This window comes from Tupaia chinensis, unplaced genomic scaffold (assembly GCF_000334495.1).
Source record: "Tupaia chinensis unplaced genomic scaffold, TupChi_1.0 Scaffold143651_1, whole genome shotgun sequence".
NCBI lineage: Eukaryota > Metazoa > Chordata > Mammalia > Scandentia > Tupaiidae > Tupaia > Tupaia belangeri.
Window position 1 is genome coordinate 3,047,293 of NW_006203500.1, and position 13,733 is coordinate 3,061,025.

The 13,733-nt window shown below is 56.1% G+C and overlaps 1 protein-coding gene across 1 annotated transcript in view; it reads left to right on the top strand.

Annotated features, from left to right (window-relative positions):
• Positions 1-13,733, top strand: part of PHF21B (PHD finger protein 21B) — a 104,255-nt gene that overhangs the window by 15,246 nt on the left and 75,276 nt on the right. The window lies entirely within an intron of this gene.

Here is a 13,733-nt window from a genome sequence, read left to right on the forward strand (position 1 = left end):
TCTCTGGTGGGTGATTTCTCTCTTTCTGTCTCTATGTCTCTCTCTGTCTGTCTGGCGAGCGCACGCGCCCTATAGCAAAAACCTCTCCAAAAAAAAAAAAAAAAATCAGGACCATCCAGAAAACATGGAGTGTGCCATTTATTAGCGTGGGCCTGCAGAGGTGGAGAGTTGGATGTAAGCTTGTGATGCAGCTTTGAAAACCAGCCAGGGGTTTGCCGGGATTTGTACTTGTGCAGTATCGAGGAAAGGATGCTTCAGGAGCCCAGTAGCCGGCAGGAGCCTCCGAGTGACACACACAGCTCCCTTGCTGCTCTTCGGCCTGCAGGAAGTAAGGATCCTGGGCTGGAGGCAGAGGGCACTTCCTGTGGGATCTCACTTCCTTGGAGGTTTCTGGCTTCACACCATCTCTCATCTAACGTTCTCACCTGTCCAGTGGCTGTGACAACGGGCCCTGCGGTGGGGGCCGAATGCCTGGGGAGAGCACGTTTGCAGACTGCCCGTGACCTGTGGTGGGGGTTGTGGAATCGTGGTCTCTTGGCTGTGGCTCGTTCTCTGTTGACCGGGAGGCTAGGGCAGGGTGATAAGCTTCCCTGGGATCCCCAATCTCTGCACTGCAAAGAGGTCTCGTGGTTGGAGGGTGGAGCCAGCACTGCCCTGTGACAGGTCAGTGTGTCTGCCCCCAACCTTGATGTCTGACCACTTTGAGTCCTGTCCCCATCCCCATCTGACAGAAGAGAGTCGCACGGAGCTGTGTTGTGTGGCTTTTGAAGTTTCTGCATTGGTGTGGTGTGTGTCACACTTGCTCGCATTCCATTGGTCAAAGCAAGTGACGTGGCCAAGCCTGACAGCGGAGTCCCCCTGGCAGGCGATGTGTTGTTGCTAGGTGGCGTAGCTGGTAGCTGATTGGAGGGAAACCACCTGCTCAGGGCTCCTTAGCACACACCCTTCCCGTTTACCCTGCAAGGTCCAGAGCCCAGGCGAGGAGGCCTGGGAGGAGCTGGCTTCGGAGTGCACAGAGCTGGTTCTTGGGCCTGTGGCAGCCTTTTCCTCCCATTCCCTGTGGCCAGGGCATAGTGGGTTTTCCCCAGGCCCTGGGACACCATCCTTCCTGCTTCCAAGGATGTGCACTCTGCCTGGGAAGCTTGTCCAGCTCAGAATGGGCAGGGCTGGGAACCAGCAGTTAGCGTAATGGCTATGTCGCTGGACTCCCACGTAGTCGACTACGGTTCGAGTCCCGGACCTGGTGGCTTAAAACTCACGCCGGGTGCGTGTGCGTGCGTGCCCAAGATCCCGAGAGGAGAATGGAGGAGAAGGGATTGTGGCGTGGCCATCCCACCTGGGGAGTGGTTTCTCGCTTTCTGTCTCTCTGTCTCTCTCTGTCTTTTTGGTGAGCACATGCGCCCTATAGCGAAAACCTCTCCAAAAAAAAAAAACCATGCCGGGCACGTGTGTGTGCATGCCCAACATCCCGAGAGGAGAATGGAGGAGAAGGGATTATGGCGTGGCCATCCCGCCATCCCTTCTGGGGGGGTGATTTCTCGCTTTCTGTCTCTCTGTCTCTGTCTGCCTGGCGAGCGCACGCGCCCTATAGTGAAAAACCTCTCAAAAAACAAAAACAAAAACAAAAAAGGGGGGCAGGGTTTAACATTCCTCCTTTATTCGGTGCCCCCAGCCCCTGGGCCTGGTGGGGCTGCACGGGGCAGAGTGCACCCTCGGACTCGGTAGGGGGTGCGTGAGGGGTGGGACCTCGGCTGCAGGTTGTTATGTGAGATCACTCACTACCCTGGAGTTGCGAGTGTTTTAAGTCACTCTGATTCTTGTGCCTCATTCTGGACCTTCAGTAAATGTTCGTTGAAAGACCAGTCGGTCGTTCGGCAGGATTCACCAGGTGGCTGTCAGGTGCTGGGTGGACACCGTGCACACACGTGGGGAACTGAAACTGCGGAAAGCAAAGCTGTGGGTAAGGGGGAGCACGGTCCGACCCACCTGCACCCCCCATCCCAGCTCACTGGGTTGCAGCTCCACTAGGCCCGCAGTGTGCTGATGTAGCGCACCGTTTAGTGGGTGTGAGCGCATTGTGCTGCTGAGAGTGAGCACGGGCGTGTGCCTGGGCTGGCAGTGCTGGTGCTCTGGGGGAGCTTCTGGCTTCTCTGGGGAGTGGGAGGGCTTGCAAAGTTTTTTCTGGGAAGCACTAGGGTATGTTTCTCCCCATGGATGGGGAAACGGAGTGATAGAGGAAAGCCCGCCTGAGGTCCGCAGCTGGTGAGGGACAGCTCCTAGTTCTGAAAGCGTCAGCCTGACTCCAGGAGGCATTGTTACCCCCACTTCACAGAGAGACCACGACTGACCTTCCCATGCCACCAGCTCCCCACAACCCCAGCTGCGCTGGCTTCCAGGGGCCTGCAGGTCCATGGGCTCAGGATGGAAGGGACTCAGCCTTTCAGTCTTATCTCGAGGTCGCTTGATGTGTCCTTGGGCTCTTGCCGCCCCTCCCTCTCCATGTTCACAAAGTCATCCCCCCGCCCTGCCTGACCCTCACAGGACAGCCACTGTTCCAGTGTGTGCTGTGTATGTGCGCTCTTTGGAGAGAGAATCGGGAGTCTGCCGAGTAGGGACCTCATTCTGGGGTCAATCCAGGCAGCCTCGGACATCCTAGGACGTGTGTCCTGGCCGCCTTGGTTGCGGGAGGGAGGGCTGAGAGCCACACGAGAGCTCCAGGCCTTCCCCAGAGTTTCTGCCCTGGGAGGAGCCTCACCCACCAGCCTGGGACGGGACATGTCCACGTGAGCCTTTGCTCCAGCTTGGATGTGTCAAAGAGTTTCTGAAATGCAGATTCCCGGGTGAGAGCGCCCCAGCCTGTGGGCCGAGCTGGCCCAGGACTTCCACAGGTGCGTGGCACAATGCTGACCATTTCGTCCAAACTTAGGTTCGCTCGGAGTAGCGTGTTCAAGCCATTCACACTTACGCTGCCGTAAGGCCCACCCGCCCATGCTGGCTCCCCAGGCCTTGTCTGTCTGGCATCCCCGGCAGCAGTGTCCTCACCTGCAGTGTGGCTTTAGGGACCCTGCTGGCACCTGCAGGTTCTCCCCTGACGGCCGGTGCTGCTTCCTACAGCCTGGGAGGCTGGTGAACGAAAGGGAACAGAATTTTGGCCTAGCCTAGGAATGTCTGAAGAGTCAAGGTTGCACTCAGACAGGGGACTGCCCTTGGAGGTAATGAGCTCCCAGTCACTTGCTTGGTTGGGAGCAAGAAGTGTTTGTATCTGGGCTGGCCCAGTGGACACCCTTCGACCCAGAGTCTGGGTTTCTTTTCTTTCCTTTTTTTTTTTTTATTTAACTTTACTTATTTATTTTATTCGTTTTCATTTGACCAGCGAGGGGTAGAGAGAGAGATAAAGTGAGAAAGCAAGCTACCAGGTGTGGGACTCGAACCATGGTTGGCCATATGGGAGTCTAGTACCCTTAACCACCACGCCACCTGCTGGCCCCAAGTCTGGGCTTCTGTAACTCTCCCAAAGTCCATTTTGTGACCCAGCCACCAGCTTCATTTAAAAACCTGTTTCTTAGGTTACTCAGCTGATTAGTAAGGGCATTTTGGGAGGGTACCAAGAAAGTCAAGACACGGGTTCTTGGAAGCCCTCCCCATGCAAACCAGCTGACCCCTGGGCCAGCCCGGAGAGTAAACCCCATCCGCTCACTCATGGGCCCAGACAGAGGCCAGCGGAGCCACCATCCATAGCCATGGAGGAGCGCCCTGGGTGCATCCGTCTTAGGGTCCCCAAACCCTGTACAAATCTGCCTCTCGGGGTGTCTGACCTCCAGGCCTCCCTCAGGGAGGACCAGACTGCCACTTCTCGGCCTCTGGGAAGCCAGGCCCCTTCGCGTTCTCAGCTCCCAGGGCCTCGGCCTCCTTTCAGAGGGGCCTTTCTTGGAAGCCATCCCTTGGCCTTTGCAGTTTTGTGTTGGATTTGCTCGTTTACTGAGAACGAGCTGTCACAACCGCGGTTTTCCAATGACAGAAACCGCTTTCCCTGCCTAGTGCCACGTGCCTACTGGGTGGCAGGGTCTGGGCTGCGCCCTCTTCCCTCGGCCACTTCTGCGAGTTCCTGTGAACGCGCTCACCAGGCGTTTCTCCAGGGTCTCCTGGCACACACTTGGCCATCTGCACAGACGCTGAGCACTGCCCAGCCGGGAGTAAAGCCCAGCTACACCTGTGTGGACGACCCTGCCTGCAGCTGGAGGTGGACCAGCAGGCACGGGTTGGATCCTGCCGGCGGCGCTGTCCTTGCCAAGCAGGTCAGAACTCCCCTTGGGCTTGCAGGTGGTGGACTTCTGCACTTTTCCACTGTTAACACATCCATGCCTTATTAAATGACAACGATCAGAGATTTTAATTGTGGTAAACACGTAGCGAGAAGTTCCGGTTTTTAGGCGTGCAGCTCAGCAGCCCCATGCATGCTCGCTGTCGGGTAGCCACCCCACTAGCCATCTCCAGGATGCTGTCTTCCCTGCTGGAACTGCCCTCACTGAGCCCGCAGCCCGTCCGTCCTGCCAGCCCCTGGTAGCACTGTGCTGTCTCTGCCTCAGTGAATGCGACTGCTCGCGGTCCCTCGTGGGGCTGGAATCACACGGTGTTTGTCTTTTTGTGACTGGTGTACTTCACTTAGTATGATGTCTTCAAGGCTCATCTGTGCTGTGCCAAGTGTCAGAATCTCCTCCGTGAGGCCGAGTGACGTCCCACTGTGTGTCTATCCATGCCCCATCCATCTGTCCGTCTGGAGACGCATGTTTGGGTTGTGACCACTTCCAGCTGCTGTGAGCACTCGGGCGCAGATCTGTTTGCAATTCTCTAGGATGACGAAGCTGGAGGTGGAATTGCTGGATTGGACCTTTGCTTTTCATCCTGGACAGGCCCACAGTGGAGAGGAGAAGCCTGTAGGTTGCTGACTGTCCTCTGGGCAGGGGGTCTAAAGATGGCCACTTTCTGTCAGGCCCACGTCCTGTGACTGAGAGCCCTAGTGTTGACGTCAGTGTCTACCAGGGTGTTTGCGGGCCCCCCCCGGCTGGCTTCCATAACCCTGGCAGGTCTCTGCCCCGGGGAGAGGGGCATGGTGGTAGGCACAGTGGGAACTTGTGGGCTGCTTTATGAAGGGGCGAGGCCCTGCTCTAAATGACCTCTCCTTCCAGAGGTTTGCATTGACATTCAAAACGTGTACCTTCAAGCAAAGCCTGAGCCCAGCCACAGTGACACACAGGTAGCACCACAGCTTGGGAGGCCAGAAGCTACATGGGGGAGAACGTGTGGGTGTGGTTGGCTCACCTGTAACCCCAGCTGATCCGGATGCCAGGGCAGGAGGAGCGCAGCATGGTGAGATCCTGTCCCCAACAGTTCTGTCTCTGTCCCTTTCTCCGTCTCGAAAGGGGAGCAGACGTGACCTGGCTGTGGCGTGTCCAGATGTGACAGGATGTGGCTCCCTTCTCTTTTGTGGTTTTGTCAGGTCAGGGCAGGCCCAGTCCCCCGTCATCCCATTCCTTACGACAGCTAATCCTGGCATGGCAGTGTCTCGCTGGCTGGTACAGTTCACGGGTGGAAAGCTGAGGTTCAAGACCGCAGGCCTTTTTTGCAAGGCACTCACAAATGAAAACCCCGAGGTCAGAGGAGGCCACACTGGGACTGGGAGGCAGCTTCCCAGAGCCTTTTCAGCTGCTGCTGCTTCTTCTGCCTCACTTCCTGAGCCAGGGCTTCCAGGAATGGCAGTGTGGGACGGTTCCCACAGTCTCCCTGTTACGTGGCTCTTTAACTGTGGCATTCAGACTGTGTTCCTGTGATGTCCCCAGGTGCCAGACCAGGCTGAGGTGGCCTGCTCTGGACTGAACGCTGCCAGTGCCCCAGAGTGATAGTATTAGAAGGTAGGGCCTTCGGGAGGTGATTAGGTCATGAGGCAGAGCCTCTTGAATGGCCGAGCACCCTTGAAAGAGGCCCAAGGGAACCTGCCTGCCCCACTGCCCATAATGAAGGAGCCATGGGACACCATCTGGGAAGCAGAGAAGAGCTCTGCCAGGCACGATCTTGGACCTCCCAGCCTCCAGAGAACGAGCGGAGAACCTCCGCTCATAAGTTACCCAGGCTAAGGGGCGCAGCTGCAGGAACCGGAAAGGACTGAGATGCGTGCTGTTGCCTAAGTTTGCAGGAGTTTTTCCCAGTCTGCAGGCCTCGAACATTTCCCCCAGTCAGTATTTCTTCAGCCTTTGGGCCTTGGGGTCAGCAGAGAGGACAGAAGTAGCGGCCAAGCTGTAGGACTTTGGTCGGTGTTCTTACACAGCCACGCGCAGTTCTGGTTCCCACAGTACAGCTGCTGCTTGATTGTCGTGGGAGTGAGTGTCACAGTGGTGGTCTGCAGAGATGTCCCGAGGCTCTGCGTCTTAAACCCGCCAGGAACTTCCACTGAGTCGTGCCTACCAGCTGAGCTTGGTCTGTGACAGGGAGCGGTCTCCTCAGCGAGCCTGCTCCAGGCCTGGGCACCTCTGACCTTTGAGGGGTCCACTTCCTTTTGAGGTCTCTCTGTTCCTATCTTTCCATCCTCCTGACTGCTCGCTGGGGAGATTTTTATGACCTATGGCCTAATAGCTGATGGAGAGAGGACATGCTGGGGACTCCACAGAGCCGAGAACTGTGAACCTGGGGCCAGTCTTTCAGTGCAGTGCGTAAGGAAGCCAGACCCCACATAGCTGACCGTGGTTTGAATCTCAGCCCCAGTGACTTGCGAAGCACACCGGATGCCTGTCATGTGTGCTCCAAACCCCCACAGGAAGGGGAAATGAGGAGAAAGGATTGTGATGTGACTAGAGCCCATTGGCAGTGCTTCCCACAGCCCCTTTGGCCAGTGCATGTGTTTTCTGGTGATTGAAAATCTGCCTGCCTGCATGAGCCTTTGTCACCGTAGAGAGCAGCTACATAGCGTCCTGGACATGGTGTGATGACTGGAGGTGGTGGCCATGGGTGGTCACGGGGCTGGGGGGGCTTCTTGACTCTGAACCCTGACTGTAGGCAATTCTCCATGGCTTTGACTCAGATTCCATCTCTGACCCTCTTTATTTTGTGACCTTGAGCATGTCATTAAACATCCTTAAGCCTCTGTGTGTCTTTTTTTTTTTTTTTTTTTTTTTTTCTACAGTGAGAGATTGAATTTTGCTATAGGGCATGTGCTTGCTGGAGACAGAGAGACAGAAAGCAAGAAATCAACCCCCAGGAGGGATGGCCATGCCACAATCCCTTCTCCTCCATTCTCCTTTCAGGATTTTGGGCACGCACATACACACACCTGGTGTGAGTTTTAAGCTGCCAGGTCTAGGACTTGAACTGCCGTAGACTACATGGGAGTCCAGCAGTGTAACCATTATGCCATCTGCTGGTCCCCTCTGCGTGCTCTTTTGCAGTGTGTCATCTTAGTGCTTAGTGATTGTCTTAGTGCTCACCCGGTAGAACTGAACATGTGACATGGAACCATGGATGTTTTGAGCTTAGTAGGAAGCTTGTGCATGGGGAGGGCTCAGGAGTATTTCTGGTGGGCTGGGACTCTCTACCCGGCTGTTCTTTTCTGCTTCTGTCTTCAGAGCCACCCAGAGACCCCCTGACCTCTGCTCTCACCTCCACCCTGTCCCACCACCATCTCGTGACTCCACCTTCTCAATATTTCTCCTCCCCCCCTTCGATCACTGCTCACAGATGTACCCAAGACCTGGGGGTTCCCGAGCCTTTGCCCAAGGCAGTGTCCTGCTTCAGTTGCCCTCTTCTCTTTTCGCTTTAACAAGATTCAGCCCATCCTCCAAGATTCAAGGTCTAGCTCATCACTTACCCTCTAGAAAACCTCTGGGTCCATCTGGGTTGGATCACAGTGATGCCATGATGTTGATGGCGACGGGGTCCATGGTGATGAAGGTGGAGACCGTGGTGCGATGGTGATGGTGTTGATGGTGATAATTAACGGTGATGGTGACAGTGGTGTTTCCATGATGGTGATGAGCAGTGGAGGTGACAGGCATGGTGATGACTCCAGGGGTGGACAGCAGCTGCCACTTCCTAGCCACTTCTCCGGTTACCTTATCACAGCACATGCCTGTGGGAATAGCACCCTCCTCAGGCAGCGGAGGAAACGGAGATTTAGAGCTCACAGCTACTTAAATGGGGCCTATGGCAATTCAGACTGTAGCTGCAGTTTCTTTAGTACATGACGGTAGTAAGGATGGCCTGTCTGCCAGGAGATACACGCCTAGTGCTTGTGACAATTGCCAGGAGATACACGCCTAGTGCTTGTGACATTTTTGTTTTTATGTTTTTGCTATAGGTCATGTGCACTCGGTGGAGAGAGACAGAAACAGTGAGAGGAAAGTCAGAAATTACCCCCGAGTGGGGATGGCCCTGCCATAGTCCCTTCCCCATTCTCCTCCCGGGACTCTGGGCACACAGGCACACATGTCCAGTGTGTGGACAGATTTTCAAGCCACCAGGTCCGGGACTCAAACCGAAGTCAGTGTCTTAAGCACCACACTATCTGCTGCCTTGGCAGTTATGTTTCTGGAAGTGCCTTAGGAACTGTACCTGGTATTGCTACATTTTATTCCCTAAAGGGAAGACACTTGTGTGTTTGTGAGGAAGAAGCAGAAAGTGGAAAGTTCAGAAGTCACTGAAAGCTCTAAAGTTGACATCTGAACATCGAAGTTCCTTCTGTTCCCATAGGCTCCCCTCCCCGAGAGCCCCCGGCGTAGACACAAGGTCACATTAAAAGTGCAGTGATGCCAACCTCCCTTTACAGTTTGCGAAACCCAGATGACGTTTTCCTGGGCAAGTACATCCTATTAGCCACTGTTCTGTGACCTCTGTCACTTAGTAAGTCTGACACAATCCGGCCTGCTCTGTGATGCCGTGTCTCTCTTCTCCCTGGTCTGCAGTCCTGCTGGCGGCTAGCGGGTAATGCTGGAACTCTCCTAACAGGGATAGAAAACTCTCTTACTTTTTTCTTGAGAAAAATAAAGCTTTTTTTTTTTTTTTTTTGGAGAGATTTTTCACTGTAGGGCGCGTGCGCTCGCCAGACAGACAGAGAGAGACATAGAGACAGAAAGCGAGAAATCACCCCCCAGGGGGGATGGTCACGCCGCAATCCCTTCTCCTCCATTCTCCTCTCAGGATCTTGGGCACGCATGCACACGCACCCGGCGTGAGTTTTAAGCCACCAGGTCCGGGACACGAACCGCGGTCGACTACGTGGGAGTCCAGCGACATAGCCATTACGCTAACTGCTGGTTCCCAGAAAAATAAAGCTTTTTAAAGAAAAAAACAGGAAAGCAATCCTACCACCCTACAAATTAAGTCAGTTACAAATACCTACAAGCACACGTGATAAGTGCTTTCATAAGCATTTCTCAACATGCACTTTTAACTCTCAGGTGGACGCTCAACCTCAGCGTTTGCAGGCTCAGCTCAGGGTTCCTCAGAGCCTGGCCTGACCACCTGCATCTGAAGCCCCAGAGCTACACACACCTGCGAATGCCTGGCTAATCCCATACTTGGAGAATCAGAAGCGCCACTCCTGGGCCCTTGAAGTGAACTGTGGCTCTGGCTGAGGTTGGCCCTTTTGCTGGCCACCTGACAAAATGGGAAGGTGTCGATGTCATGACTCAGTGCTTAGTGGGTCTTTTCCTCTTTGTGATGTAGGTGGTTCATGTGTTGATAGACATGGCAGTATGGCGGTAATGATGGTAAGGATGGTGATGACGTGGATGGTGGTGCCGGTGATGAGGATGATGGTAGTGATTGCTGTAGTTCGAACGTGACCCCCAAATTCATGTGTTGAGATTTGGTTGTGAGAGGATGTGACTGGGTGTGACTATTGGGTTGAGAGGTGGGGCCTTTGGCAGGAGATTAGGCCCCCATGACAGGCCACCCCTGGACCTGTGAGGGGACACAGATACACATGCTCTCGGCCTCTCATGGCCACACGATGCTCTACACATTCTTAGGACCACAGAGTCCCCACCAGCAAGAAGCTCTCACTAGACATGGTCTCTGGACTTCTCCAAACCCTCCAGGGGAGAAGGCCATGCCAAGTCCCTTCTCCATTCTCCCCCTGAGACTCTCACTCTGGGCATGCAGGCACAGACTCCCAGAGCTGAATAAAGCTGTTGACTACTCAGCCCCAGGTGTGTCTGCTGTTGGCACTACGATGGTGCTGGTGATTCTGAGGTGGCTGTGATGCCGGGTTCGTGCGGACGGTGAAACTCCCTGAGGAGATGATGGGGGTGATGGCGACTGCGGCCATGTGACGGGGGTGATGGTGGCTGTCATGCCTCACCAGCCTCAGATTGGAAAGATGATGCCACTGCAGCCTCAGCCCAGTGGCTGGGGACAGCCCGACGTCCCTGAGGCCCCCCAGCGGTGGCCGGCTTTGCTGCAGGTAACTGCTGAGCAGTGAAGGAGCCCGGCCCCTTCCCATTTCTATCAGCAGGTTCCCGGTTCTGCCTTGGCATCCGCCCTGATCCAGTCGGACTGTGTTCTGTCTCTGGCTTCGATGTCGTCAGTGTGGACGTCGTTCCCTCCTCGCTGCTCCTCTCAGCTCCAGGTGCCTCCTTCCAGTCAGAGCCTGCTGCTCCAGCAATCCACACTCACCCCTAATGAGCTCCTTAAAAAATAAGCATTGATTTCCAGATAAAAATCACAATTAATTTTAAATGCCCTCTGTAAACCTTGTTACAAATAATTGCCAGAAACACACAAAGTCTGAAATTAATTAAAACTGACAGCCTCATTTGATGCAGAGTGTGTTTCTCATCTCTTAGTTACGTATGCGAACCGTGTGGCTGTCGCGTGGCAGACGCAGTGGCCGTGAGATGCCAGCACAGGGAGCTTGCCGCAGGAGCAGCCCACCGCCCGGCCTGGTGGAGCAGTGGTGAGAACATGGGCTTGGGGCAGTCCGGCCTGCTGGCAGCCCTGCACCCCCTGGTGGTGGTTGGAGGACCTTCTGAGCCCCAGGCTCCTGGGCTGTGAGATGGGCTGGTCGTGGCGGCCTCCCAGGCCTCCCAGTGTTGCGCGGTGAGGGTGTGCTTTGCCCTCTCCCACTCCCTGCCCCACAGCAGACTTGCAAAGGCAGCCAGGTGGGTTCTCATTCACTCACTCGCTTCCCCCAGGAGAGCAGAAGCTTCCAGGAAACAGTGGCCAGGCTGCTGCAGTTCCTCTCATCTGGCCAAGAACACTGAGGTCCAGAAGGACAAGTCACCTGGGTCTCAGCCAGTTCCTCGAAGAACCGGGGGAGCCTGGGTCCCCCTGCTCGCCAGTGCTGTCCTCACCCCACCACGTGCCTGTTCGCTCCGGCCAGCAGGGTCATTGGGAATTGGAGTTTGCCAAGGCAGAGGGAGACAGTGAGGGCTGTGGCTGGGAAGTCCCGAGGTCCCCTGTGCCCTGGAGTAACATGAACCCCTCCTCAGCATGGGGTGGGTGTGCAGGGTTGGAGCATGCCCAGATGCATTCCTGTTCAGTTGCATTCATGGCCAACCTTTGTCAGAGTCCATTCCAGAATCCTCGTAATTACCCCGGCCGTCCCTGTGCAGAGCACCCCGGCTTTGCTCTGGCCTGTCGCATTTTTTCGCTGACCCCGGTGTAGCTACTGTTAGGGCCACAGAGCCCCCAGTGACCCTTCCATCCTAAAGGAGAAGTTACAGAGCTCCATCTGGCAGGGGACTGACGGGTCGCTCTCCTCACTGGTCACATGTGCTGGCCCACATGCCGTGAGTCCTGGTTCCTCACCAGTAAACGGGCAGAGTGACGTTACTGACTCATCACGTGCCAGCCGGGACTGAGGCCTGGGCACCAGGCCAGCAGTACAGGACACTCCCTCTGGCTTCGAGGCCTCCTAGGCAGGTCCAGACCTAGAGCTCACGCCCCAACCTGATGAGCAAAAGGGGGCGCTCAGAGGTCTTGGGGTCCTGAGAAGGAGCCAGTGGCTGCTGTAGGCAGGGTCCCTGAGGAGGGCGCCATGGCACAGGGGACGGCGTGGCAGGCAGGTTGCAAGCTGAGCCCCGTGTGGCTGCTTCTTGCCCCCACCCCAGTCTCCCGCATTTCCTCTCTTGTCTGCCACCAGCTGTCTTCACCCTGACGGGCAGCGGGCAGCGGTAGATAATAAAGGCCAGTTCCTCCTCAGATTCCTCCTCCACCTTTGGTCTAGGGGCAAATGACGACCACCCCGACGTAGCATCACGGACAGCAGCCACAGGGACGGGACAAGGCTTGGGAGTTATTTGCTTCTCGTTCTGCAGAAATGTTTATTTGAAAGCAGCACAACAAGGTGGAATGGTGTGATTTGATTAGCAAGTCTAAATCTATTAGCGGCAAGACAGCGACGGTAGTAAGTTAGTGGTAATTAGCCCTGCTGATGACTCGGGCGGCGGTGAGGGTGGCAGCTGCTCCTGGCCCCGGGTTGGACCGAGAGGGCACGTCACCCGTGGGAAGGGACTTGGCTCCCTGGAGGTGCGGCCCTGGCCCAGTGCTGGCAAGCCCAGAGCTGCCAGGTGTCACTTCCAGGGGGTGCAGGTGCAGCACTTGCCTTGCTTGTACGGTGACGCCAGGGAGCTTGGAGCTGCAGCCTTCCAGACCGCCCTGCGCTGACCGGGGACGATGGTGGCAGTGGTGTCCTTTGTGTCCACTCATCTCCACGGATCTTCGTGGCCGAACAGCCCCTCCCAGCCCCGCTCACTCAGGCTCACTCGCAGGTTAGTTTACCACGTGCATGGTACCAGCCAGGGAGCGGGTGGGCGGAGATGCCCAAGGCTCCAGTGGACACGCCGCTCCCCTCCTCGCCCTTCTCAGAGCAGGCCTGGCGCTGGGAGCCTCCATTTCCCAGTGCCGTTCATCTGCGGAGCCTGGGCGCCCAGAACGGTGCCTTGCCTTTTACTGCTGCTTCCCCCTGCCCCTTTTAACCAGAGGTGAAGTTCATGTAATACAGAAAAGAGGAGTTTCAGGGGCCAGCCCATGGCCTGTGGTTAAGGTGGCAGGATCCCATGTGGCCGTCATGCTGTTTGAGCCCCAGGCCAGCAGCTGAGAAGCACACAGGCAAGAAGCGAAGGGGAGGCGTGGCCATGCCCCACGGAGGGAGGGTGTGCTTTCTCTCCTCTCTCTCTCCAGTGAGTGCATGCTCCCTCTGGCAAATTTTTTTTTTTTTTTTAAATAACGACCATTCTAAAGCATGCAATTCTCTGACACGTAGTAAAGTCAGAGTTGTGTAAACATCGCCTCTGGCCAATTCCACAACAGTGCCATCACCCCAACCTGTGCCCTGGGCTCTTTTCTGCAGGATGCTCACCTGTCCAGTCCCCACTGGAAGACAGGGCCCACTGAAGGGCATCTCCGCCCACCTGCTCCCTGGCTGGTACCATGCACGTGGTAAACTAACGTGTAAAGATGAGGCCATCGTTCCAAGTGTTGCTGAGTGCTTGTCCAGCACCTTGCAGGGTCACCAGGCACCCACTATCCACTCAAAGCCACTGAGGGCAGCCTTGCTGCAGGCCGGGCTGGGCCCAGGGACATGGCGCAGCCCCTTGACTCGGGGGAGGCACCTCTGTGCCTCCCTGGCTGCAGAGAGAAGAGGCACAGAGGTTGGCGGGTGCAGCTGAGACCGCGTTTCTTCTGCCTCAGACTACCCTGGGCTGCCGGGGGGGGGGGGGGGGTGTGTCCGTTTCAGGCTGGGG